This window comes from Phalacrocorax carbo, chromosome 16, assembly GCF_963921805.1.
Source record: "Phalacrocorax carbo chromosome 16, bPhaCar2.1, whole genome shotgun sequence".
Classification (NCBI taxonomy): domain Eukaryota; kingdom Metazoa; phylum Chordata; class Aves; order Suliformes; family Phalacrocoracidae; genus Phalacrocorax; species Phalacrocorax carbo.
In genome coordinates, this window is record NC_087528.1 from 10,049,769 (window position 1) to 10,076,837 (window position 27,069).

The following is a 27,069-nucleotide window of genomic DNA, read 5'->3' on the forward strand; positions in this document are numbered from 1 at the left end:
CAGGCTTGCACAGCTATTAAATTCTTCTCAGTGTGCAGAGAGTTTGTGGCTCTGCCTCATGTACGCTGGGGACACCTTTCATCTTTGTACATCTTCAACCTTTAAAACTGTGTTGGGGAGTATTGCTGTTGGGGTGGTCTTAGAGCAGCACAACCTTACGATGCTCATCTTGGAGCTGCATGTGTCAGCTCACCTCCAGCCTAGGTTATGGACAACAGCCTGTCCACACCAGCTCCTCTACGCCTACAGATCCTCTCCTCCTTCCTCCTCCTACCTAGGATTTGGCCCTTTCTTTGCAACAATATGGTCAGCACGTCCACCCTTCCCAAAGAAAAGCAGAAAGGGCTTGGCACGAGCCCTCCACCTTGCCTCATGCCCTCTCCCCACAGGCAGCTGGCAGGCAGATGCCAGCCTCAGCCTCTGCTTTAGGTGCACTACCACGCAGTCATTTTCTTTGGAGCCCAGGCTTATTTTTGCAAGAGGCCTTGCCCCGTGAACATATTTCTTGCAGGCTACTTAAGAGCTTGGCATTTTCCCAGCCCAGATGACAAGGTGCCTGTCAGTTCACCTCCCAAAACCCAACTTGGGACAGCTCTTCATGCATACATAAGTTTAACAGTTTACTTAGCAAATTTTATGATCATGACCTTGAGCAGACTCATCAAAGCTCCCAGCACTTTATCACTCCTTGCTGCACAAATGACATGAGGCAACTAAGCAGGGGAGTATTTAACCAAGGAACTGGAGCCACGTCCTCAGCACAGTCAGCCTGGCATAGAAAGGAGTATTTTTCTTGGTGGCAAATACCCGTCAGGCAAATCAGTTGCCATCTTACAGCTCTGTGTTGCCTCACTTACTGTCAGCAACATCTGCTTTGTGCAAAACTATGAGAATATGACCATGTGCGTTTCCCATTCCTGCCCTTTTCATCTCATTTGCATCAAAGACTCACATGGTACTTAGATTTATACTTTTTGCAATATTTTATGTCTGACAGTGAATTCTTTGCAACAATAGCAGACTCCATCATCTGAAGTACATAATCACTTTCATAGCCCATTTCTTAAGCACTGTAAATAAAGTACAGAGATTTTTCACTATGTTCCTCTCCAGTGTTTTTTGCCCATAGTTGTCCAAGCATTTCATAAGTTAGCAATACATCGCAGTCAGCATGATTTTATGGCTGGGGCCAATAAAACAAAAAGAGGCAAAGTTACTTGCAGATTTTCAGGGTCTGAGGAGTCCAGTCTTCTACGTGCTGCATTAAAATATTTGCTATTAAATGCTACAATAACTAGCCTATAAAGCAAAGCACTCCTATCTGCTATCACAGGAGTGTAGCTGGAGCCACCTTCTGCCCTCACCTCTATGCACAGTGTGGCTTTCCCTGGTGACTCAGCCTCCTTGCTGTGGAGCTCCCCAGTAAATCCACACAGACTATACAGCTCAGATCCCATGCCATTCCCGCAGTCTAGGTAACTAAAACACACTGTAACATTCATCAGCATTTAAAAGACAATTCTGACCCTCTTCTTCATGTACTGTGCCTTCTCCAAAACCTCCCCAGCCAAATCCCATGCTACCACCTCTCCCTTGATCTGCTAGACCCAACCTTGATTGCCTGAGCCAGGGGCTTCAGAGTAAGTTTCAGCCTCCAGAGCTCATGAATCAACTGCTTGTTACATGTCGCCTCCAGAGCCCTTCATTATTAACACCTTTGCTTTTTTTGGCCTTGCAAATTTCTCTATTCCACATTACTTTTATTTTTTCCATTTCACTTCCCTAGAGGTTGATATATTCCTCCTCCTCCCCCTGAAGGATCCTATTGCAATCCACAGGGCTAGTGGTTAAAGAAGTCAAAATGCACGCTTTTTTATTTTTACAGTCCTAGGGACTTTGTCCAGTATTTATAGGCATTTTTCCCTCCTAAGAGGTGCAGGAATACAGAGAAGCTAAACATACTGAGCTCTGCAAGGGACAAAATCCATCACAGTTCAGAAAATATACAAGCGTATCTCTCCCCAGAACTGTTATCCAGGTTCCTAATTGGACTTAATGTTTATAATCACTCTGTGCGTGTTGAAGGGCCCCATTAACCCACCAGAGAATAATTATGCCAAGTCACCTTCATCTTTCTCATTTATTATATTCCAAGAGATAACCAAACAAATTAGCAAAGGGCCAATTACAAAGGACAATAAATAAGCTGGAGACAGACTCCTAAGTTGGTGACGGGTGAGGACTGCAGAAGCAGAGATCTAGAGATTCCAGAAGCCCTCCTGCCTAGTGAGGGTTTGAGAAAGGTCTGGGAGCAGGGCTGAGGTGTCACCTCCCACGGCTGAGGGCGACAGGACAGACACCCACGCACTGTTGTTTATGCGCATGTGGAGGTGTCCACATGCACATCTCCATAAAGCGCACATGGAGATTTCATATGTCAGTCTGGTCAAACTGGCCCAACTCTCTGCACACAGGATATTATGCCAGTTCAGCTTTGAATAGTTTAATGAATCTTGATGTAACCAGTCATGACCAGGCACAAGTCCACAGCAGAACTGGGAGAGAAAACTGAGGTAAGTTAAATGGCAGAAGTGAGTTATTAAGCTCACAGACCAGCAAACTTGAGTTCTTGGATGAAATGCCTGATGCCAAAAGTCTTTTCTGGAAATAGACCCAATCCAAAACTCAGCAACAACCTGTCTTTCTTCCATTAATTCTGTTTGCACTGGCTCCTGGATCTAATGCACAGGAGGCTGTGCAGAAGCCTAGGCTCTGCTGGGAGATGTCTAGCTGCCCATATAGAGAAAATCTGCAGCCCTTACGGTGCTGCTGCTCTGTCAAACCTCTGAACATGGGTTGAGTTTTGCAGGTTGGCCTAACCTCCCCATGACACAAAAGACAGGCCAGAACTTCTGTCTTTCTGCTGCTGATACCCAGCCTAAAATTATCTCTTTAAAGAAGAAAAAACCCCAACCAACCAACCCCCAAACAAAAAACCCACAAAAAAATCCAACGCATGAAACACTTGAAATTATAATCTAACATCTCAGGGTGCTGCAGGCTCTAAGCACCCTGTAAAACACTTGCCTGTTTTTCACTGCAGGCAGATCTCCAGCAACGCTGACTTGCTGCTCAAGTCCAAGGTCTTTTATTACGTGATTTTTCCCAGCTATATATTAACAGCATCGCACAACAAGTGAGATGGTGCCACACATCCTCATGGGAATGCATAGAATTGCTGCATCTATAAAAGGTGGATGATAAGTGAAAACAAATCAAAGAACAGAAGGCTCAAAGTCAAGTACCAAGAGATGGAGATTCACATTTTCTGTTTGCATATACACACACATAGGAATATCTACTTGGCCATGAAAAATAAGCCTTGAGTGGAGGATTTCAACTTGTGCAATACAGCCTAGAGTCAGAGAAACCAGATTGCTGCGGGGCTTTGTGCTCCACCCTCGCCCCCCCCCCCCCCCCCCCCCCCCAATTATCTGAACTCCCTAGGAGCACACAGGAAGAGGAACAGGCAGCGTCTCAAACATACCAACATCAGCAGATGTTACATGAGTTTATGCCACATACCTGGCAAGCCCAGGTTTCCTGCAAGAGTTGTCAGTGATTCCTTAAATGCCGATGAGGTGCCATAAAATTATCTTGCCTGCCCAGTTAACGCTTCTCTGGTATCCCAAACCTGGACAGCAGTGCTTATTTAGATAGCTGAGGATACACTGCCCAGCAAAGGTAGCAATATCTCATATCATGGGAAAACTATCATCCAGAAAACCAAAGAGAAAAAAAAAGCTTGTTTACAATTTCAGATTCCATATTTCAAATCATTTTAAGATAGGGTCAACATTTCTGCCCACCTAAGGATATTTTTTCTAGTAGGTCCTAGAGATGTCTTCTCTTCCAGGTATCCTGGCCCATTCCTAACAGACAATTCTTTCCATGAGGAATAAATTTCTAGCAGCATCACTGGCAACTAGCTGCACTTTTTCCATACAGGAGAAACAGTCGTGTAGCACAACCACCACTTCCTATATCAGACCCAACAATTCCACAATGTGTAAGTGCTGACAGCAACGTTATCCAATGGATTTTTAATCTCATGGCTCTTAAAACAAGTAGGAAGGATTTGAGTGACCAAAAAGAAAGAACATTGACCTTCTATTCCTGCCTGTTATGAAAAGGTAGTCCACACATTATTCTTCTTCTTTTAAGTACTGGCCTCAGACATTCCTTCAAGCCAAGAAGCCAAGTTTTCCCTCTGAGCAGTGCGTTTCTCATGTAAACCAAGGAGCCACTAAATTTCGTGGATTCTCTTCCTTATCTGTAGATGCGTCCCAGACTGCTCTTCACCAAGACAAACCCCTTCACAAGGTGCCACCCTGGGACAAAACATGTTCTCCCGAGGCCTCCCTGTAGGCTCATGGACTATGGAGCTCACGTAGGCTCTCTTAGAAGATTTCTTATTTGTACAATCAAACTGTTGAGATTAACCTTTGATTTCTTTCCTCTTGTGATTAAAATTAAACCATGTTTTGCCTGCATTATAAAAGCATCCATTATGACAGGCTCATTAAAGCACTTCCTGACTCTGAATTGAATAGCTTATAAACCGTATTCTTTAACTTCACCTTAGTAGGGTTGATGGATTGAGCACTGTAAACAACTAAGGAGGAAACAAGCCACTGCATCTCAGCCACAGCCGTTTGCAGACACAATAGCCCTCCTAGAAAGGGAACTGAATGTCTTTAATGCCTACGCCCTGGTTGGCTAACGAACCATCACAGAAATAGCTTGTATACAGGCCAACATTGTTCATTTAAAGAGGAAAGAAACTAATAGAACTCCAGCCTCAACACCAGCTCACCTTCCCATGCTTTTCTCTCAGTCTAACATGCCAATCATCATGGTATTATGGGGTTAGATATATGCAAATTCACCAAATATTAGCAACAGATTGAATTCTTTGCTATATCTTACTTTCCTTCTAGCAACCAGGCTTACATGGACACCTGCAACATGTATTTCCTTCCTGTGTGTGCACCTTTGGGCAACTCTGAGCAGTGAAGCATCAACAATGGCTGACTGTTTTCCATACCCACATAACCCCCAGCACTTTGAAGGCTTTATAGCTCAGCTGGTTCCGAGTACTGTATGAACAGCCTTCATCTCTCAAGGGGGGTAGTTGTGGTGTTTGTGTAGAACCGGACATATCTTCAGCATTTGCTAACATAGGTCAGACAGTAGAAATGTAGGAGTCAGGCTGAACCACTTCAGAACCTTTGACTCTGTTATAGCAGACAACAAATGAGATGCTACTTTGCCTGAGACAACCGCTGACTCCAAGTGGTAGCAGTCCCCCAGTGAGGGACCGCTACCATCTGGGAACACAGAAGAGCTGCATTTCTATATAGTCTGAATGGCCACTGCAATCTCCGATTATTTCTAAGCAAAGGATGAGGAGGGACTCAAACTTAAAGAAACCAAAACCTGCTCATCTCTTACCCCAGATGATACCACAAACTCCCATCTGAACTATTTTGCAGTTCAGAAAACCACCCTGCAAAAGCCATTTAATGACTCAAATGTGCATGTGTCCAGCTGGTGGGAAGCAGCTTTGCAAGTCTCTCACTTTCCATCCAGCGGCACCTGCTGTTTGTTGGCACATTTTCAGGGCCAGTGCATTAGGGGACCATACGTCATGAGGAAGGCGCTGCTGGAATGATTCATCCTGTGCTAATGAAGTAGCAGGCCATCCATGGTTACACAGAAGCTGTTGAATTCAAGAAAATGGGATGTTTCTTATAAAGTTGTGCGACATTTGCTGGGACTCCTTGGCAATAATCATCAATTTTTACAAAAAGGAATGATTCTTCAACCTTTAACTGAATCAAGATACCACCAAGCTGTCTCTAGGGGGTTCCATCCTCAGGCAGAGGATAAACTTCCAAAGAAACATAATGAAAAGAAGTCTGAAGCCAGAAGGTATCGCCACATTTCAGAAAGATTAGTCAAGAAAAATGAGCTGGCTATAGTCCGATACCATCCAGAGTGTGGGACTATCCACTGTTGGGCTTTTGCTTCCCCCTATTGCAAAACTAGGTCAGATGTGAGGTCCAGTTTCAAACCTCTCAGAGGCTCAGGGCAGAGAGTGCACAATCATTCCTGGGCTGCTGCGCTCTTCCTCCGGAGGAAGACTTTGGTACTGGAAGGGGCCACGGTGTTTCTCTTCCTCCCTCCATCACTGTCAAGAACTGAATTATTTGGCAATTATAAATATTAGACCTTAAAGATCTCAGTTTGTGTGATCAAGTGTCTGTTAGGGCCTCTTAGCAAAAAATTCTCTCTCCTTAATGGCATATATGAAAGCTAGGGAAACCAGTATTTCCCTTGGATACAAGTGAAAGAAATAACTCACTCCTGTAATAAGAGATCAGTGCCTGGGATCCAACAGCCTAAAATATATCCATGAATGTCCGTGTTTGAGGATGCAGCTTTTGAAATTACTGAAGACAGCAGACACCAACATCAGATCCAGATCTTGGTTCCTTTACACATAATTGGAGGTGGATTTGAATCACTGTCCCAGAGTTAATAGCATGTATTACCATTGAGTTTCCTCCTCAGGGTGGATAACATGTACCAGCGCGCACTGGGTGTGCAGACACAAGGTACCCAACAAATACCTGGCCACTGCACAGAGCCTGCCATGCTCTAGTTCCCTCATTAAGTGTTTAGTAACTACTGCAAGCAAGAAGAAAAGCCATGGCTAGTATTTCTGGCTTGTAGTTTTACACGCAATCATCTGATTAGTGTCTTACAAGAGCATATATAATCATACAGGACTGATTCATCTAACGATAAAACTGCTACTTACTTTGAGGGAAGTTACCCCCTAAGCGCATAGCAAATGATTTCTGGATCCAAGGCAGAATGTGTGATTTTATCATAAAACCCCAGTGCAACTTGCCTTAAAAATGTCACTATTCTTGTTTAATATTTATCATACGTATTTTAAAATAGAAATGTGGAGCAACTCCAATGAGGTTAGTAGGTTTGCCCTGGAAGTATATCAGTTTAGCTAAGACAAAAGTATGTCCCCAATGGCTGTTTTTAAAAACACCAAGCATTATCTATTCATTCTACCCTCAGACCTGAGCTTCCAGTAGCAAATATATCAACTTTCACATTAGGTGGTGACGGTGAACACCTAACATCCACCCAAAGCTGATCCCAGGAAGAGCTTCGTGGTTCACCTGAGAGACCACTAACAGGCTGAAACCAGCTTGCATCATGTGCTCTTCATTGCTCTTTCCCACGTAACATCACCTCCAATACCTTAGCGTTCCCAGAAAGAACAAATTCTAAAGTGTTCATAAAACTTGACTAAACATGTTTCAGTGTTTGTTGGGGGTTTTTTGAAAGATCTTAAATTACTTAAAAACCCCCAGTTTGAAAGCCGCATTTAGCAAGCAGTAGAAACTTACGGCATAAATTAGAGGAGTTACATATAAAAACACATAAGAATCAAACCCTGTATTCCTCCTATGGAGTAGCATCAATAGACCTTTCCCAATCTCATGCCACTGATCTCGAGTCCACAAAAACAGAGCAGAAGATAACCACAAAACAAGCAAGTCTAAAGACAGAGTTATTTCTGAAAACACACAAAAAAATCCTGCAACTTTTGGTGATTTCCCCCAGATCTTGCCAACACTGCCCAGACACCAGCATGGAGACCCTCTCTGCAACCCCTTCCCCATCCCTGGGTTTCATCGTAAATGAGGGGTTGTGAGCACAGAAAGGACAGTGTCATGCCTGGACCTCTTGCAAGGGCCACCTGAGCAACGGGCAGAGAGGAGAGACCTCCCACATAAACACAACCACGTTGGAAATGGCTCGAGTCACCGCACAAGATACTCCTCGCTGTCTTCTTCAGCAAGCTGACTCACCAGCCAGCGCTGATCTCTGTAAGGGACAAGGAGATGCCTAAAGTCCCCATGTGGTTTGCCCCCACCTTACACCCCAGGGATGCCTCCAAGATGAGAATGAGATGGGGGCTGAATAAAGCGGAACACGGGTTAGTGACCTTGGTGGGCACAGATATGCCCATTCCCACAGTGAAAGCCAACAGCAAGATTTTTTGATAGCTGGGATCCTCAGACAAGCAGGGCACAGGACTGATCTCTGCTCAGGCACATGCCAACTGCTTTTAACTTGGCCATTTGCTCAGCTTTTAAATACCTGGGGTCACCCTGTCCTCAGCTGGTAAATTCACATAGAGACAGACTTGCTAGGGAAGAGTTCAGAGTTGGGAAGCAGGTGAAGTATTTATGCTGCTGAACCAAGGAATAAGTGTGAGAGGGGAGAAAAAACCCAACACTTCAAAATGTGTAATCTGAGCAAAGCACATTTACATGCAGAATCCACACTTCCCTCCAGGGATTCATTAGAGAAGGAAAGGAAATCTGCTTCTGTTTGTTTGGAAAGGCAGATTTATTAACGGCTGTGAAAAAATTAAGAATTGCCAGCATTTCCCCAGGTAATGAATATATTTACTGTAGACCAAGCTGGATCTTAGTTTAAAGGGCAAAGAGCTGATCTTCACAGTTCAAAGTGAGAAAGGGGTGAGCCAAGATTCAGGCTGACCCTAACCTGTGTTGAAAGGGGCCATAGGCCACTACAGGACGTTACCACCATTATTAAAGGGGGCTTGCATCATTTGTGATTTGTTTGTTTTCTAACCAAAATATGCTGAAATCATGATTCATGAAGTTCAGTCTAGTTCTGGATGTGAATTTCCAAACATCCTGAATGGCTCTAAATTCCTCCAAGAGAAGAACATTTAAGTCAATTCTCAATTTCCTATGTACTGAGAGATGCTAGATTTGATCTGTGCTTGGGTTTCGTGTCCCTCAGGCCCTTGTGACAACTGCGCCCTTTCCCTACAATCACTGGTTTTATGGATTGCCATATAGTTGCTCATTCCCGGAACAAGGACACCACAATTTCTCCGCCTCTGATTTCCAGCACCTTCCCCAGCTCTGTCTGCCCTGGTACCTTCTCTTGCCAGGGCTGCTGTTCACCCCCTAGCTGCAACGAAGTGATGCTCAGACAGTTCAGGTCCAGTGAGGGGGAGAAGACGCAGCAATTCATGAAGGTACCCCACAGACCTTTGGCAGAAAGGGCAAGCAGCAGCGCCCTGGGAAAACAAACCCTCCTCCTTCATCTCAAGTTGTATCTTTTAAGAAGATTCACAAGAGAGAAAAATAAAGTCACTCTGCCAGAAAGAGGCGTGACCAGCACGGACATCATTGCACAAGGCTTGGCTCTCGCTCTTTCCCCAGGAGAATAATGAACACAAGAATTGACAGTGAATTCACAGCCTTTGCCCAGCTCCATCTTCATTTGGTGCTCAGAGAGCTCGCTGTAACTGCCTGTTGTGGATTACACTTGACAGAGGCTAACGACGCACATTGTTTCTCCCAAATCCATTTCCCCATCAATTCCCTGTAAGACTCCATTCATTCCAACCCAACCGACGAGAAGGAAATTCTCCTGCGTGCGCTCTCCTCCCCTCACTGAAAAGCCTCAGCTTCCTCCCACTGTATCTCCCAAAATGTGTTATCCAAAAACCTAAAAAATCCTCCAATAAGGCTGTCTCCAAGACATTGAAGCTGTTAACCATGATGGTCTTCCTACCTTTTTTTTTTGTGTAATATTAAAGATTTCCATGTAAAGCCCCTCCGCAAGTACCACAGCAAAAGTGTCAGCAGCCACAATGCCAACCTGTTAGTTCTGGTGCCACAGAAAGAAATGGCCAAATAATAACACTCAGCACCTTATCCATAGTCATTTTCCTCAAAGGAGGCCTGGGGAGGACTTGTTCATTAGGGTTTGTTGACCATTTGGAAAACATAAATGAGCTATTTAATAAAAAACACTTCATTTCCACTGTCTCATCATTATCAGATGTCTCATTGTCATTAGATCAGCTTGACTAACGGGATCCTAAATCCTAATTAGGGACTCTAGATGTGACTTTCACACAATATAATCATAAAATAAATGCTAGTCAAAAGGGTATGGAAACTGTAGTTCTTTCAGAAATTGTCAGACAAAATTTTCAGTAGGAAATGGTGTCCTGGTTCCTCAAGACCCTCAAGTCAACTGTAAAGGAGCTGTGGCACTGTGCTCAACCAGAGCACAAGTACTTAAATAAACATTCCTAAAATCTTACAAATAAGGGGAGCTGAAGTCTTTAAAGGAAAACGAACTCCGTATTTCTCTCTCTGAACCAGAAACTCTTCGTTATTGTTATTTCTGTACTGGTGTAGCCCAGGTAACTCATTTGCCCTCTATTTAAAGCTCCAAAGCACTTGGCTGGGCGTCTGTGGCAGCGTAACTCTGATTGCACTTTGCAATGGCAATCCAGGCTGCTCGATCGCTCCAATGCATTAATCAAGTTATTGAGGTCTCCGTGTGTTCAATACAGAAATGTTTCAGTGGTCCAAGCTTCAACCAGAGAACAAGCAAAGAGGGATGAACGTTGCGCACCTGGAACGTCTGCAGGAAGAATCTCTAAATGGGGATGAGCCTCTGCTCGCAACAGGGCTAGGAAGCTTCTGCCAAAAAGGACATGATTTCCTATTGAGAGGTGTGCACCTGATCTGTTTCCCTCTGGACCCATAGCTGCATCTGGTACTGCTGTTACAGGATACTGTGTTGAGAGATTAGGTGTTTTGGAGCCTGCATGAATTATTCCACTTACTAAAGTGTGCAGAGTTTTTGCTCCACTGGTTCTGACAGCGATCCCCATTTCTTTAAAACTGGTTGCTATTAAATCTTATAAATAATTTTGTTCCTGATCAGAGGAGTTTCCAGCAATACAATTACCTGTGAGAAGCCAATAAAGGCCATACCTACAGCGCAATAATGAATTTATAAATTAAAGTTTGCTTTGCCCTTCAGTCAGAGCAATTAACATCACACAACCTTCTTGCAGAGCAGTGATGCGAGACGTCTCAGAAGCCACTTATTGTGAATACAATCAATAGCTAACACTTGGGAGTCCATTGTGCACCATAAACTGCCATTTAGACAAGCTCAAGCAACAGCCAGTCTGAGTAATATGATGGCTTTGGTTAACGTGGTTGCTAGGCTCTGACAGAAGCATCCATTTTAAACCCTCAAAGACCTGTGAGCAAGGATAAGTTGGGAAATGCTGTACAGCAGAGCTGTGAGCAAGGACGGCTTAGCAGGTGCGGTGCAGCAGAACAGCCCATATTCCAGCACTTACCCTCTGTTTACTGCAGACTTCAGGCTCCTCTTTCCACATATATCTTAATGAAATTGTCCAAAGTACCAGTGTCACTTCTAGCTTTGACTGTCCCCATACTTCACAATTAGCACAGGAAGTGACAAGACAAGTTATAGCATGGCAGCCCAATTCATGACACCTTATAAAGAGATCTGACAACATCCTCCTCTATGCTCATCAACAGCTACCAATAAAGGCACTCCGATCAACTTTCATCCAGTCTGTTACCTTTCATTTCTTTCAGTCACAAACACAGGACCTTGTCCAGGACATGTATTATGCTGTTAACCATCTACTCTTCACAAAGAGGCAAACTGAGCATGACACACCACAGATTGGAAGACACTGATATTCTCTTAAACCAAAGAGGACTTATTGCACCAACAAAAAATGCTGAGCAACAGGAAACAAAATGTGTGCTCTGCCTGAATCCCCTTCCAGGATAGGATTGCTATTGTCATTGGAGCCAGAGCCAAGCCAACATCAGGATTATTTAAGTGCTGTGGTTGCACAAGTCCAGCCAGAAAGCAAGACTAGCAGAGAACGTCCCCTTGCCACCAGATTACGCCTCCAAGTCAAATGCCTCACATGGAGACAATTTCTTTGCCATGCTGGGTTGGTAGGCTTCTGCATATCAGTAGATACCACTGATAGGCACATGTCTAGGACTGTGGAGACACAGACCTGGGGAGACACATGAAGCCAGAGGAGTCAAATGAGGACTGCAAAAGGTCCTCTGCTCAGAATGAAGGAAAAAGCCATAAGAAACTGGGACATAGACAGCAATAGCAGCCACACTGAAACTCTCCAAGAGGCAGAGTCTGAGCCCAGGAGGTTTTTTGTTTGTTTGTTTTTAAAAAAGCAATGGCAGAATCAATTAGACCTCAAGAAGGAAAAGTTATTGAAACAAACACCTGCAGATCTGGATAGAAAGCAAGAAAGACAAATGGGCTTGATTTCTGACTGGGCCACAGCTCTTGATGGTAATAAAAGAGCAGATGACTGGGGAGCACACTGGGGTTTTCTAGTCTGACTGCGTTCAGCCTCGTGCTGAACTACTACTAGTGCTAATACGTACTGGAATACATTCAAGATCAGGATCTTAAGTTAGACCTAGGGCTGTTCATAGCATTGGTGATCAAGGTAGCACTAGACAGACATGTTTCTGCAGTCCCTTAGGGTTACCTCGTCCCCAAAATGGTCAGCCCTGAACCTATTTGCTTGCAAAAGCTGATAAAACTGCTAAACAGATAGCACCTGCAGTGCTCGAATGGAAACTGCATTCTTTGCCCCTGTTACATTATGAAAATCCATCTGACAAACAACACACAGAGAAAGGCATAATGGAATCAACTGCTTTAAGACTAGAAATACAACAGTTTGTCTTCTTTTCCGCTCCTCTTCTTTTTCTGCTAAAACTTCATCACATCATTTTGACACATTCTTTGTCAGGACCAGCACCTTGACCCTGCAAACCAGGAAAAACAGATTCCTTGTTTCTATTTTTATGTGCAAAACCCCCAAAAGTCATATGCCTCCCGTTGCAAAATGATCCAAAACACACCTCCAACATCCAGCATCATTTCCCAGGCTCAGCATGACAAAAACAATTATTGTAATGGCTCCACTGATGCACACAAGCTTCACCCAGTCGTTTTACAGTGCAAAAAGTACTGTCATGAAAACATTTTTACCTCTAAAGGTCAATAGGACACATGAACAGGGATTTTTCCTGAAACACCATTCTGTGGGGACCTACAAGCTTCACACTATTACTGAAGTCTAAACTACTCCAAGGTGCAAAATATACAATCTTGAATGTTAATAAATTCTAGGACATGAGCAAAGAAGAAAAGAAGAAAATACAACTTTTGAGACTGGAGTGGTGGGTTGCCGGAGCATTGAAGCTTTAATTAATGGTCTTTTCCTGGCAGAACTGCAGAGAGAAAAAATAGCTGCAGCACAGCAGTAGCACAGTCATTTGCAAGTCTGCACTTCTGATTACCATACAATAGCTAGGAATAACCGCAAAGTTCCCACGTAACCTTGAGAAACGCTCACCTTGCTGCATTACTTTAAAGTGAACTCCTTAGAGCACTGTTCTCTGTCAGCATTACTAGCAGAACTTAAAAGTTAGTTTCATCTTCCAGGTTTGACCTTCTTCGTGACTAGATATGGTTTTATGTCATAGTAAGAGTCAAGAGCTGTTCCCCAAAATTCTAGCAAACTGTTGGAGAATTCATAATGGAGTGCGGACAAAGCACAGCTTTAATTGCTGGGGATTTTTTCCTCCTCAAATAGGCAACGCGCACAAGCACACATACACACTCAGCAAGCATATATCACGTGGTGGTATAATGGTTTCAGAATAATTTCCAGGCCTTTTATTGTAGAATTGGTACACGATAGGAGTTGATACAAAACAGGACTCGCCAACCTTTTATCAGCTTGAACCCTCCAGGGAGCCTTAGCATGAAGTAGTTCCCGAGAAATAAATTTATAAGGACACCCAGCAACTGCAATTTATGTCCAAAAGGTCCTTATCTCATTTTGAACTCAAAATAACAAAAATTATTATTGCTCTAGTAGGATAGTAATTGATTCAGAGTTTTCTCTATTTATTCTCCTTCATCTCATACCCAAATTATTAATAATGACCCCCCAAATTATTAAGAGTGACTCATCAGGAAGTGACAAAAGGGTGTCAGATCAAGTGGTGGATACTGCCAATTGAACTAGAAGTCACGTCTGCAAGAGCCCTAAGGCTGAAGGAATAAGGCTAAACTAATAAGGGAGGAATGAATTAAACAAGCAACCCTCCCCTCAGCGTGTATCAAGTTTATTCCACCTAAGAACAGGACACAGTGTAGATATGGAAAGATTTATTAAATGACCTCATGATCTCTTCAGATTAAGGAAATGTTTCTACTAAATACAGAACCTCTAACACATTCTTTAAAGATTATCTTCTCTTTGTTTCTTTTTCATCTTTTCCAAGCAATAAGTCCAGCTTAGGGCTTATAAACAATTAATACAGCTATCTCATTTGATCCTTTGGAGCAAAGTATTTGCTAAAATTTATTTTTATCTCAAAAAAAAAAATTTGCCCCATCAGGAAGCAGAAAAAGACAGACACATTTTGGCTGGTTTTGACTTTTGAAATAAGGCAATTAGCTTAGTTTTCAAAATGTCTATGTATAGAGCTTCACATTCACAACAGTCTTTAAATGATGTTCTTCCATGTCTCCACAGCACTAGTTCTTTTTCAACCTCCTCTAGTCAAAAGTAAAAAATAAGGCTTTTCATCCACTTTTTAATGCTTTAGATTGTTGATAAATGTGGAATGTTGCATTTAGAGATTATTTCACAGTCATCATTACAAAAATAACAGCATGCTGAAAGAAACTCCATCAAACATGTCCAGTGAAAGAAAAAGACCACGAACAAAAAGGAACACCAAGCAAGTTCTTCCAATGAGTTAGTTTCCAACTTCTTGACATAAAAATTAAATGCTCACTTTTTAAGAAGTGATGCTTCTGAGCAGGTGACTTGTGAGGCGACTTCCCTACAACAAGCGACAATAACAGGAACCCCAAGGAGCTGGGACTCCATTTCTAGGGCAAGACTAATAAGTCCTGAATACTGTTAATTCTCAGGGAGTCATAGAAAAGGAGAAGGAAGAAGAAGGGTACATTTAAGGAAAGCTACTAAGGTCATTTGAGGTTGTTGGTGGAATTATGTTTGTTCACTAAGGATATGTCCCACTTATATGCAAAAAAACTTCCAAAATCAATAAAGATAGGTCTATATAAGAACATTCACAGAATGAGGTTGGTTGTGCTCTCCAAACAGCTACATTTAGGCTGGGCTTTTCAAGACAGCCAAAGGAAGCTTGAAGCCTAAATCCCATGGGTGCCAACCTTATTAGCATAAGCTCCTTCAAAATAGCCTAGATTTCTTACAACAACATATACCCATTCCAGTTTTCAAAGCCTGCATGCTTCTAGGGAAGAAAAACTCAGTCTTTTTGACCCCATTCAGAAAGATCATTGAAATGCAGAAAGGTAAACAAAGAGATCTGTTCTGCCCTCTCTGAGTAAAAACAAATACTAAGCCAGGCTCCATTTCTCCCGAGTTTACATGGCAGGAGGAGTGCATGCAGCAAGGACCGTGCATTTTTCAGCTCTCCCAGGCTGAAAGCATATTCCTCTATCTAACAAAATCTAAGAGTTAGCAATGAGCATATATATTCAGATACTAGGGGTTTTTTTCCCCACCACTTTTCACCCACACAAGATTCCCCACATAAGCTGGGTAATTGTTGCCCAAAATGGCAACGCATGCTCTGCAATTATCATTAGAGTTAATTAAAGCCTCTGTGCAGTAGGCAGCTTTGAATTGCTGTTTACACTTAAATCTCTGAATATGCTGCAGGTAATTGAAAGAGAAGCATCAACCCAATATTGTTGATTTTTTTATTGGCAAGGGTCTGATAATTTGATTTTGGTCATCACATATTTCTAAAAATAAAAAAAAATAATTTCCTTTGAAGCCCCATTCTCCCCTTCCACACACTACTAAGTTATTTTCATGTTTCTGTGGACATTACTGTACTGATGCTTGGAAGATCTGAGAGAATCAGGTCAGAAAGGAGAGACGGTATACCAAAAAAATCTCACGTGTATAAGGGGGAAATTCTGAAATCCTGCATTTCAGACCACTGGCAGCAGGTACCTATGCAAGGTGTAGGCACGCCAGGACCTCAGTGACAACAGGAGGGAGACACAGAATTTGGAAACTCACACCGAGTTTCACCTGAAAAACTCCAGGGTTGGAATAATTTACCAGTACTTCATCGTCAGAAAAGATGCAGTGCACCCCAGTTCTTCTGCATCTTCCTGGCTGACTGGCACACTCTGTTCTCTGTCTCCACTGTACATCTAGGATTTCAGCCTCTTTCAAAGGCTGCAGTTCCCAAGTACCAGCTCCTTTTCCCCCTCTTACTCTAACCTAGTGGAAGATATACCTGACTGATAGACCAAGTAACATTTCCCTGATAATATTGACCTTTTCTTTCTCAAGGGTCTTCATAGACATGATTCCCAGCCGCTAGTCCTAAGAGTGCAGCCAAGCAGACCCCTACTAGAACAGGGGGCTCATTTGTTGTGCTCCCACTCTAGACAATCAACTGGTGGCAATCAATTTTATAAGTCCTGAATATCTTCAGTTTCCATTTAAGCACAGAAGAACAAGAAGTGCTCAGCACCTCTAACCATCAGGGTAAAATATTTATCACAGACATTTAGAGAAGCAAGATTTGCCTACTTTTGGGCAACCAGAATCTCCATCCCACAATGAGGACTGATGGCTCTGGTTTCTGATATATCCCTGAAACCAGCCCCCCATCTCCTTTCTCCTTACCAGAGTATGTGATCAGGACTCTGCCCTATGAAAATTGGTGGTCTGCTTCATAAAGTGACCCAGGTTGGAGGAGGGAGCCCCATCATTTAATTTCTGCTCTGCATTGAGACTGTTCCCTGCACTGCCTTGGTTCTCCCACCACATTAGCTGAGAAATACAGTCAAAATCGTTGTAAAGACACCTCTACAGCCTAAATGCCCTAGCCATTGTTTTTAAAAGCCAACAAAACTGACGTACACATTCAAGTTTTGATTCACAACTTCAAAACTGGTTCTAGTCTCATAGCGGGGGAAAAAAATACTTGGAAAACATCACTCAAGCATTTACATGTCTTCTCTGGAGATTCAGTCTTGGCTCACTGTTTTCTATCTTCAGCTCCTTTCCTCCCACTATCCCCAGAGAGCACACTTAAGAGCTCAGAAAAAAAACCCCGCCTTCAGCAGCTCCTCAGGAGCACAGATGTCTCTGAATTAACCCTTCCTCTAATTCAGGTCTATAAGCTCTATATAGATGCCATACTACCCAGATTATTTGTTTTGTGCCTCCCTTTCCCAAAGAAATATTATCTTTCTTGTCTCCTGGTAAAGCAGCAGAAAGGTTACAGTTACACCAAAATTTTGCTACCAGCGCTGGAAACCTGAGTGCGTATTGCAAAAATATCCAAAGTCAGTCAGCTGGCAACGAACAGAGCCACTGGCTCCTGTTTTAAAGCACACTCTCTGAAGCCTGGTGATGCCAACGTGCTACAGAGCACACATCTATTTTTGTGCTGAAAGGGGTCCTGCCAAAAGAGAATGGTCATTTAGCAAATCTATGACGCTTCTGAGTCCACCAAAACTCATCTCTTCTGGAGCAGGAGCTGTTGGAGCGGGTCCAGAGGAGGCCACAAAAATGATCAGAGGCCTGGAGCACCTCTGCTATGAGGCCGGGCTGGGAGAGTTGGGGTTGTTCAGCCTGGAGAGGAGAAGGCTGCGGGGAGACCTTATTGCAGCCTTTCAGTCCTTAAAGGGGGACTATAGGAAGGGTGGGGGCAACCTCTTTAGCAAGGCCTGCTGTGACAGGACAAGAAGCAATGGTTTTAGACTAATGGAAGGTAGATTTAGACTGGATATAAGGAACAAATGAGGGTGGTGAAACACTGGCTCAGGTTGCCCAGGGAAATGGTCGATGCCCCATCCCTAGAGACATTCAAGGCCAGGCTGGACGGGGCTCTGAGCAACCTGATCTGGTTGGGGATGTCCCTGCTCACTGCAGGGGGTTGGACTAGAGATCTCTAATGGTTCCTTCCAACCTAAACCATTCTGTGATTCTGGACATTCTGCCTTAACCTCCTCAAAATTCAAACATTCAGGAAAGCCACACTACGACATATATTATTCAGCCTGGAAGAGACAGAATCACTGACGACAGCCTCACTGCTGTCACCCAAATCAAATGTATCAAACGCAGTTTTAACTAAATCCGGAGAAGTCTTGGATTTAGATCTGTAAGGCTGCCTTACAATGACATTAAGAGCAGTTACAAAGATGGTTCTTGGTATGTGCTTAAAATAACCTCTCATCTCACCCTGAAGGTTTCTGTAGCAGAGCACCCATGAAACCAGAGCTCTGAAGTGCTCACGGAGAGGTGTAATACTGCTCTTACAAACCCAAGGTATGTTGGGGTGCTTGGCAGGAGGCTGCCCTCAAGGCTGGAGCTCCAGTGTGTGGGAAACCATCAGAAAGAGCTTTACCAGTGCAAAAACTGGAGGTCAAAACACAGAGCGCCTGGGTCGAAAGGTCTGACTGAGTCCGTCTGGGCAATCCCAAGCACATGAGTTCCTCTGAGAACTTTGCAGCTCTCCATGCACCAAGCCCCGGCAGGAACCCACTACTTTAGAAATGTACAGCTGAGAAGTAAACCCACAAAATTCACCCAGCTTTCTCAACTTGAAAAAGGAGGGGGAAAACTTTGCATTAGCTCTGTTTCAGCCACCAAGAGAACAAAAGATTCGGATGTTCTCCATGTCTCTATTAATTTCCTCCTCAGTCACAAAGCTGATCTTCCAAGGAGAAGCTAGAAGGAGTTACGTAAAAATAAATTAATTTATAAAAAGCACAGATGAAACATTACCTGGACACAGGAAAGCACTCCTCCAGGAAGATCAAACCCCAGATGCTGCTGAAAACGAAATGGGTTTTAATGAATGGCAGATCTTAGGCCAGCAATAGATACCCAGAGAGATTAGCGGAAAACGGATTAGATCAAAGTCCTCAAACATGGTTTTGTGATCACCACACCTGGGCACGGTCACCAAAACCTGAAGGCTGAATTCTGTGTTAAAAGGAATCTTTTTTTTTCTTCCATGTGCCTTTAATCAGAGGAGGAAGAAAAGCTGTATGAAAAGCCCCCTGATAGGTGCAAGGAAGATAAGCCAGAGGCAGATCTCACAGACAACAGCATTTGGAAAAGAGGAGACTGGGGATTATCACCACGAATACACATAAGCTCCATTCTTTACAGTAGAGCATGTCGTTATTAATAATGCTACTTAACCCTCTTATAGCATTTTAAGCTTTCAAAGTGCTATACAAATACTAATCACTAAGCGAAAGTGCCAGAGAATCCCTTCCCTATCCTGCTGATTGCACCGGCTGCAAGCACAGTAAGTGCAACGTGTACAATGGCAAACACAGGCCCGAACAATCACCGTAGTTAATAATATTACAAAAATTGTGTTCTAAATGGAAAGGTATTACTGTGCCTCCATTAGGATACTCTTCATACCTAGTGCTATGGAGGCAGCACCAGACATAGGGGGAGCAACAGATTTTGCTGGGAGGAAGATGGAGCACAGAGGGGGAAATGGAAACACCCTCAGGATGAGGACAAAAATGTCCACAAGAGGCGGCCTGGGAGAACTTTGCAAATGTACTGGGGAGTAAAAGGTGAAGCTAGGGCAAAGATTTGAGGGCAAAAGTAATGTCATTAAATCAGCCAAGAAGGTTGGTGATGGATCTTAGCAGTTTCACTTTCTTTAATCAGGAACAGGGGAAAATCAAATAAGCAATTGGAAATTGGAAGGGCTGATCAGGACACAGGCTCAACTCCTTGGCAGAAGGAATTACAAATTACATTAATTTTAGGTAATGATGGGAAACCATTGCCAAATCTGGTGAATACTGGTTAGAAAGCACCCATGAATTAATCCTGTCTAGTCCTTGAATACTTAAGCTGTCCAGCAGTGTTTTCTGCAGAAGTGTCCTACAGAATGCATAAAAAGGCAAAGTCTGTAATTGTACAGAGTGATCCTTCATACAGTGACACAGAGAATAACCAGAATTTCCACTGCACAAATGTTAATTACTGCCACTGCTGAACACCTCCCAGGAAGGACTGCAGGATCCCACCCAGTCTGTTCAGGGTCACTCTGTGGTTTTAAGTACAGGTGCTCTGCATCGAGGTAAACTCTGCTCTGAGAACCCTTCTGAAACTAGCGCAATTAAAAACACTCCATCTTAAACCACCTCTTCTACTATGAGGGTACCATAAAACCTAGCATTCTGACCTCAGCTTTTAGTCAAATATAAATAGAAAAGAAAACCTATTCGTTGCCAAACAAATCTCTATTTCTGATGCGGGAAGGACACAGAGAACCACTCTCTGTTCCTAAAACAGAAGCTATACAAGCTGCTGGAAAGGCACAAAACAGAAACTCAAGTGTGCTTTTCACGCAAATCCTATATGGCCTGTTCACTTCCCTACCAGATAATAGCTGTGTTGTCTCCAAGGAAACAGAGGAGGCAGACCTCAGCAGTGTGTTAAATTAAATTATCTCATTAACGTTTATTTCCTGGTTTACTGTTTCACCAGTTAATACAGAAGATGCTACAGCCACTAGACAAAAAGATCCTCTGGTGCATTCTGAACAGGGAAACATGTCAAGCAGCCTGTCGTCTGCCTGCTGCCGGGGTTTCAGCCCCGTCCCACGAATGCACATGGCCAAACTCTGGTATCTCCAAGATACCATGCTTGACTAGGGGTTGTCAAAAACCAGGTTTCATTTACAGAAGAATCTCCGCCTGACATGTTCCTCCTTCACATTGCTGTTTGTATTTGAAAGATTTGCTCCAGGGGTCCAAGTCCAACACACATCAATGTCACTGGGAGCACTCGCGTGATTGCCAGCAGGACCTGATTACACCTCAGCCCCTTTTCCCACACCACTCTTGAACAACACATGGTAGAACCAGCTCACGCTGTGAAGGAAAGTCAAAGCAAATGTCACAGGCAGCTGTCTCTCCCATTCACTCTGTCAGAAACTTGGTCAAAGGCTGCCACATTTTACCAAATGAGCATTTCTGTGTTTTATCTCCTTTGCTCAAGTGATTGATCATAATTGCTGCCTCCAGTAATTCGCTGGTTGTAGTTCTCATTCTTAAATCTGATATTTCCCAAATCCCTTCTCACCAGATAGCTAGCGTCTACACATTTCCGTATGTCTTCTCCGGGATTCCAGAAACACTCTTTCTCCTCCCCAAAAGCTAAACACTTCTTAGCAACAGACGGTAATACCACCAAATTCTCCAAAGCCCTTGGATGTGTTTTGGATGTTTAAAATTCAAGGGAACAGCTATCAAGTGAGATGATAATTGTGCTGTCAGTGTACCCAGCGACAATTAGTGAAATTACCCTCCGATGAATGTTTCCTACATAATCTCATAAGTAAAAAAAAATAGTTTTCCTTATCACATAGACATGGAGAAAAGATCTGAAACAAGAAACATTCATCTGAAATCAATGCTATCTGAAAGATGTAGCGAACCAAATGTATTGCTGGAAGCTATGGTAAAACAAACACACAGAAGAGGCCAGCTGCAGCTAGCTAACACCATGGCAGCACAGTGCCATCATTTCCAGACTCCAGATCATTTGAGAAAGACTCTGGGGAGCAACTGCGCTGTCGTGGCCATCCAGAGAGCTCATGGCATTAAAAGTCCTACCAAAGAGGAGCTGGCTTGTGTCGATAGCTTTCTGGATTGCAGGATGGGGACGAAGGACAGATGGTTTGTCCTAACCAACCATGAGTGGGAAGCAGCAATTGCCATGAGCAAGGATGAGCTTGGGAAACCCCACACCTCCTGCCTGCTCAGTTTTAACACACTGGGAGGGATTGTAACAGCCCATATTCCTGGTGGCAGGAGCCACATTTCCTTCAGGAGCAAAGCTGTCCACCATGTGCAAATCCCAGAAGTGCAGCCATCTGAATATTGCACTTCCACCTTGCCTGCTCCAATATGTGCTACCTCAATGCCCCTGAAACTCAGAATGCCATTGCAGAGACATCTAAAGCCATATATCTATTAAGATGAGAACTGGGGGCTGTTAGACTTGTTCGCTTCTTTTCCACTCCAAGTCATTTGGTACAAAATCATCCTGACCCATAAGAGGTAATAACATGCTCAGGTGATAGCATAACACAGAAGGAATCCAACCCCCTCAGTTGGCATTGAAAGCTTCAGGACTGATCTCTCAAGAAACATCTTGAAGGACACATCCACTTTCAGGAACAATCCCAAATAGCTGTAGCAGACTTGAGCAGAAAATTCCTAGCCTCCCACAACAAGGTGGAAAAGGCACTGAGCCAGGGTGACTGAAGTAAGATAAAGATCATAGAAGCTCATTAAAAGATAAACCGCTCAAGTAGGCAAACATTTTGCAACACAGTCCAGCTTCAAATAAGTGATTTACCAGCTCCAGCCAGAAACAGTCAACAGCAATTTTCACATTTTGTAGAAAACCTTAATCAGACAAAAATAAGAAAAGCATAAAAATTGGGAAATGGTGTGTGAAATGGCTGCGTTTGTCCTGTAGATTTTTCCAACAGCGTTTGTACACAGCCAAATGCTCCCATTGCCCACCCAGGATCAAAGCTCCCAGGCCTCAGGGCAACTTTCACACTGATGTATTTCTCATTATTTCTCATAATGCAAAGGCAGAAATCAAGCTCTCTACCTTTCCGGTATTATACAGTCATTAACTGTGATTTCTGTTGGATTTCTGCTGCCTCCATCCCATTGAAACCACTGACCTGAAGAAAGATTTGTCTCTCCATCACAACTAATCAGTCATGGCACAAGAACAACCTAGAGTCTTTGCAAGCTCACGTTTCCATGTTTTCCCAAAACCTTGTTCAAGGCCTCATGAAAGGACGTAGACAGGTCTCACACATGCTAGATACACAGACTTTCAAATGGAGAGAAATGCCGCCTGCCATCAATGGACACATGGACTGGCCATTGGGACAAGGGGACAAACCGCAAGTTAGAAATGGGAGCCAGGAAGAGAAGCAGCAAAAGGCAACAAACTTTCATTCTGTCTAAACCTAGCTATAATCAAAACACACCTAAATCAGCGTTAAGTGAGAAGAAGCACTTGTCTTTTCATAATTTCAGGGGAAAAAAAGGAATTCTTTATCTGAAAAATTTTGGCAGGTGACAGCTAATGTTAGAGCTACATGCTGAAGAGCAGAGTGAGAACAAGGAGCCTTACACAGCCCAAATGCCACTGCCCTTATTTAGTCAAAATTTCCATCACATTCAGAGTCTTGTGCAGACTTGGGCACCCCACTTCAGCTCAATATAAGAACTTCCATCTGCCTCAGTGAAAACAAGGCTACCTGCATTTTTGAGCAAAACTGCACGTTGCTAGGAAGCTGGATTTGAACCCAGCTGACTTTTTTTCCACAAAGATGCCTGCAGTTGGTTCAAAAACTGTGGTTCCTCATTGTGGTTTTTGGAAGAAGTCAACATTTCCTGCCAGAAAAAGCTTGAGGAGGGAGAAAAAAAAAAATCATTTTCCAACCAGCAATAAAGCAGAAAAACAAAAGGTTGTAAGTGAACAGCTAGAAAATTAATAATTATTCCTCTGCATCTTGTGGCTTAATCAACCTAGTTTTCATTGTGTCATCCTCAGGAACACTTGACAAGTGGTCATGAAAAGTTACTCGAAAAGCCTCTTACAGGACAAGCTCCCTTTGCCCGCACCAGCTCACAAGCTGTCAGCCAAGGGCAGCCGCCTCCTCTGCACGGCTCGGCAGGACGAGCAGGAACGGGCGATGCACGGACTGAAGGCACGCCTGGGAGAATGCTGCAGACAGAGGATGCAATGGGTGCACAATGCCGTCAGGGCACTTTGTGGTGTTTCCAGGTCACGGGGAGCCCACTCTGCTGAGATGTCACAGACTGAGCACTTATATTTATCTGTAATATCAGGCTGGGCCCTGGAAAAATGAGTGTTGTACCATGGGCTGCTGCAGTCAGTAAGTCCTACAATCTCACCTGCTCCTCTGTTAGGGGTATGCCTTACCAGCAAACTGGTAAAAGGCTTAGATCCACCACAAGCGAACTGCTGTCCTGGACAGGTGTGACTGTGCAGCACATACAAGAAGTAGAAAAAGCTATAACGAGGTCCAGAGCATTTTTTTAATAACTCCACAGGCTTCTCTCCCCATTATAGCCAGGTATGAAACTCCTCCAACAGTTGAGGCCACACGCAGATGTGAGATCATTCCCTATATAACAGTGTAACCAACATATTCAGTGATTTATACCTGTTAAGTTATCCCAAGACATTCCTTGAAGATACTATTAATGCTGCTCCATAACTGCTCCTGGTTGGGTCAGAGTCACAGCGCTCAAGGGACACAGAAAGAAAAGGGCAGATATCAGAGTCTTATTTCCAAAAGACAACTCTCCCCAAAGCTTCTCTAGCTGCTGACTTTCTGCTTCATTCTCCAACTCCTTTTTGGACAGGCAACTTACTCAAGTCCGCCTCACCCCACTGCATACAACATTTGGACAATAGCTGCTCTGAAGCTGGTACTTAATATTCTGCATCAACCCAGTGGTACTTACTGGCAGCAGCAAATCAGAATGTTTGTCATCTAAGCAATTGAGCAAAAGCCTCCTAAGCAAATATTTTAGCTGAATTACTAGCAAGATAATTTTGCTTCTCCAAAATATTATTCTTTGATCACTTATCAGGGCCATTCTTCTTATTAAAGTTTCATGCAACGCAGCTACGGTGCTCCATGAAGACACGGTTTGATGCTACACCATTAATAAGTATTACATTCACAGAGCTGCTCTTATATCAGCTCAGTTGTCAGTATCTTTTGCTGTCTTATGAATTTTTTTTCAACAGTTCTTTCCATTTGGTAGAAATTCATTTCAAAGGTTTTGCAATAATACTTTGCACTTTCACATTTTGCAGACTGGAAACATTTTCATCTTTGCGAGTCTGGTCTTTTACAAAAAGCACCTTGTCGACAAAAGACAGAGAAAACAAACGGACAGATTAATAGAATACAGACGACCAAAAAAATGGGTCTGCAGCTTATTCCCAAGTAAAAATTCCTTTAAAGCCTGGCCAGATAAATTATCTCATTGTAATAATCAATAACTTCCTATTCATTATTACAGGTTTTCTGTATAAGACAGCTGTTATGAAAACCTGTAGAAAGAAAGCATTAACCTGCCCTTTTTATTTCCATTTCCATGGAATAAGAGGAAGGAGGATAGAGAGGTCAGACAGAGACCACAAGAATGCTGCGGTAAAGCAGCCCCTCTCAGAGAAGTCCCAGGAAGCCAAACAGCCAAATGAACAGGCATATTCAGACAAACCCAGCAAGATTTGCAGAAACACTTACATAAATTAAACACTTGTAAAACCAAAGGGTACTTTTCCACCTGTGGAGGTTGCTCAGTGTCCTCACACAGCTCCATACCCCACCATCTTCCCACCGGAACCAGAAGTTGGGGGAAGCACTGCAGAACACCATGAGGCACAATCCGGACCCTCACCAGAAAAAAGAATAAGAAAAAAACCCAAACAATCAGTTTCCAAATAAGTCTGAAGCAGCATGTGCTGATGGTCACACACCACCTGGACTTCACACCAGCAAGGGGTCTACAGGTGTGGATTCTCTCTTAGCCGGAGAGAATACATAGCTTTTGAAGCTTACACTGCTGAAAGGAACATATTTCTCTAATTCATCTGACTGTTTCTGCAGACACATTGGTTTGTTGTTTTCTTTTTAAAACCATCATTCTGCTCCAATTTTCCTCTTCCTTCTTGCTGCTCGCTATATATGTCCCAACAGGTGGCATTACAGATCAAAGCTTGTGGTCTTTCATCCACATGACTACCTAGCCAGGGAAAAGCAATCTTAGAAGAATTTATTACTCCTACCCCTTATCACTGGAAAGCAGGTGCAAGAGAAGCATTCATAATCACAGAGGGACCCTCAATCTGGAAAACTACTGCTTCTCTCACAGTGTAATTCATAACCCTTATGTCTTAGATTTGGTTACTGAAACTACTCAAATACATTTAGGCTGTTACAATATATGTATAAATATACATACAAAATATATAGCAATATAAAAGCAGAAATTGTATCTATGTGTGTCCATATGCACATCTGTGGACGTACATATATTTCCTCTGGAAATTTCTACGCTGAACATCAGATCAGCACATTTAACTGAGAATTTGATTTGTGGTAACTAGCCCATAATATTAACAAGAAATGTATTTATGACTGTTTAAAGTACATATGGAAGATTAACAGCCCTGCAAGGGTTGCTGGATCTGAGGAACTATTTTTACCAGCAGTCCTGAAAAAGCCTTCAACCCTTAAAGCTGCCAGACATCTCCCACCCAAAAACCTGCTAAAAACAGGCAGGATAAAGCACTGGAGGGAGATGAGAAGAGCTGGCTCTCCAGGGACCTTTTCCCAGTGCCTGACGAGACACACAAGCGCTCTGGGGGGCAGCCCTATACTTTGGACAAGATGCTGCCATAGACCTTCCAGAGACTCCAAGTCACACACATTTTCTTCTTAACAGCTCTTTTCTAAAGAGATTCCAGTCTGTAATTGCACTTTGCCATCTCATCCCGTAGGGAATGCCGACAGCAAAAAAGTTCTCTACTTATGCAGGAAAGGCTACTGATGTTAAAAATACATGGTACATTGTCAAGTCTTCACAAGCGCTCACTATCAGATGGATCTTGGTTCCTATCAATAAAACCAAAGTACTTTCTTTTTAAATCAGTCTTTCTCATCACTTCCCCTCCTCCCTTGTGCAAATCTGGAGAAGCAACCACAGGCTGCTGCTGGCACCAGTCCTAAGCAAGGAAAAGAGCTACTTATGTAAAGTAAATAAATTACTACCAACATCCTTCTGTAATATATCCTAAAGGTCCTCTCTGTTGGACCTCTTCAAACACACAGCCAGTCCCGTCCCATTGCAGTTGGAGTCACAATTTATTCGAAC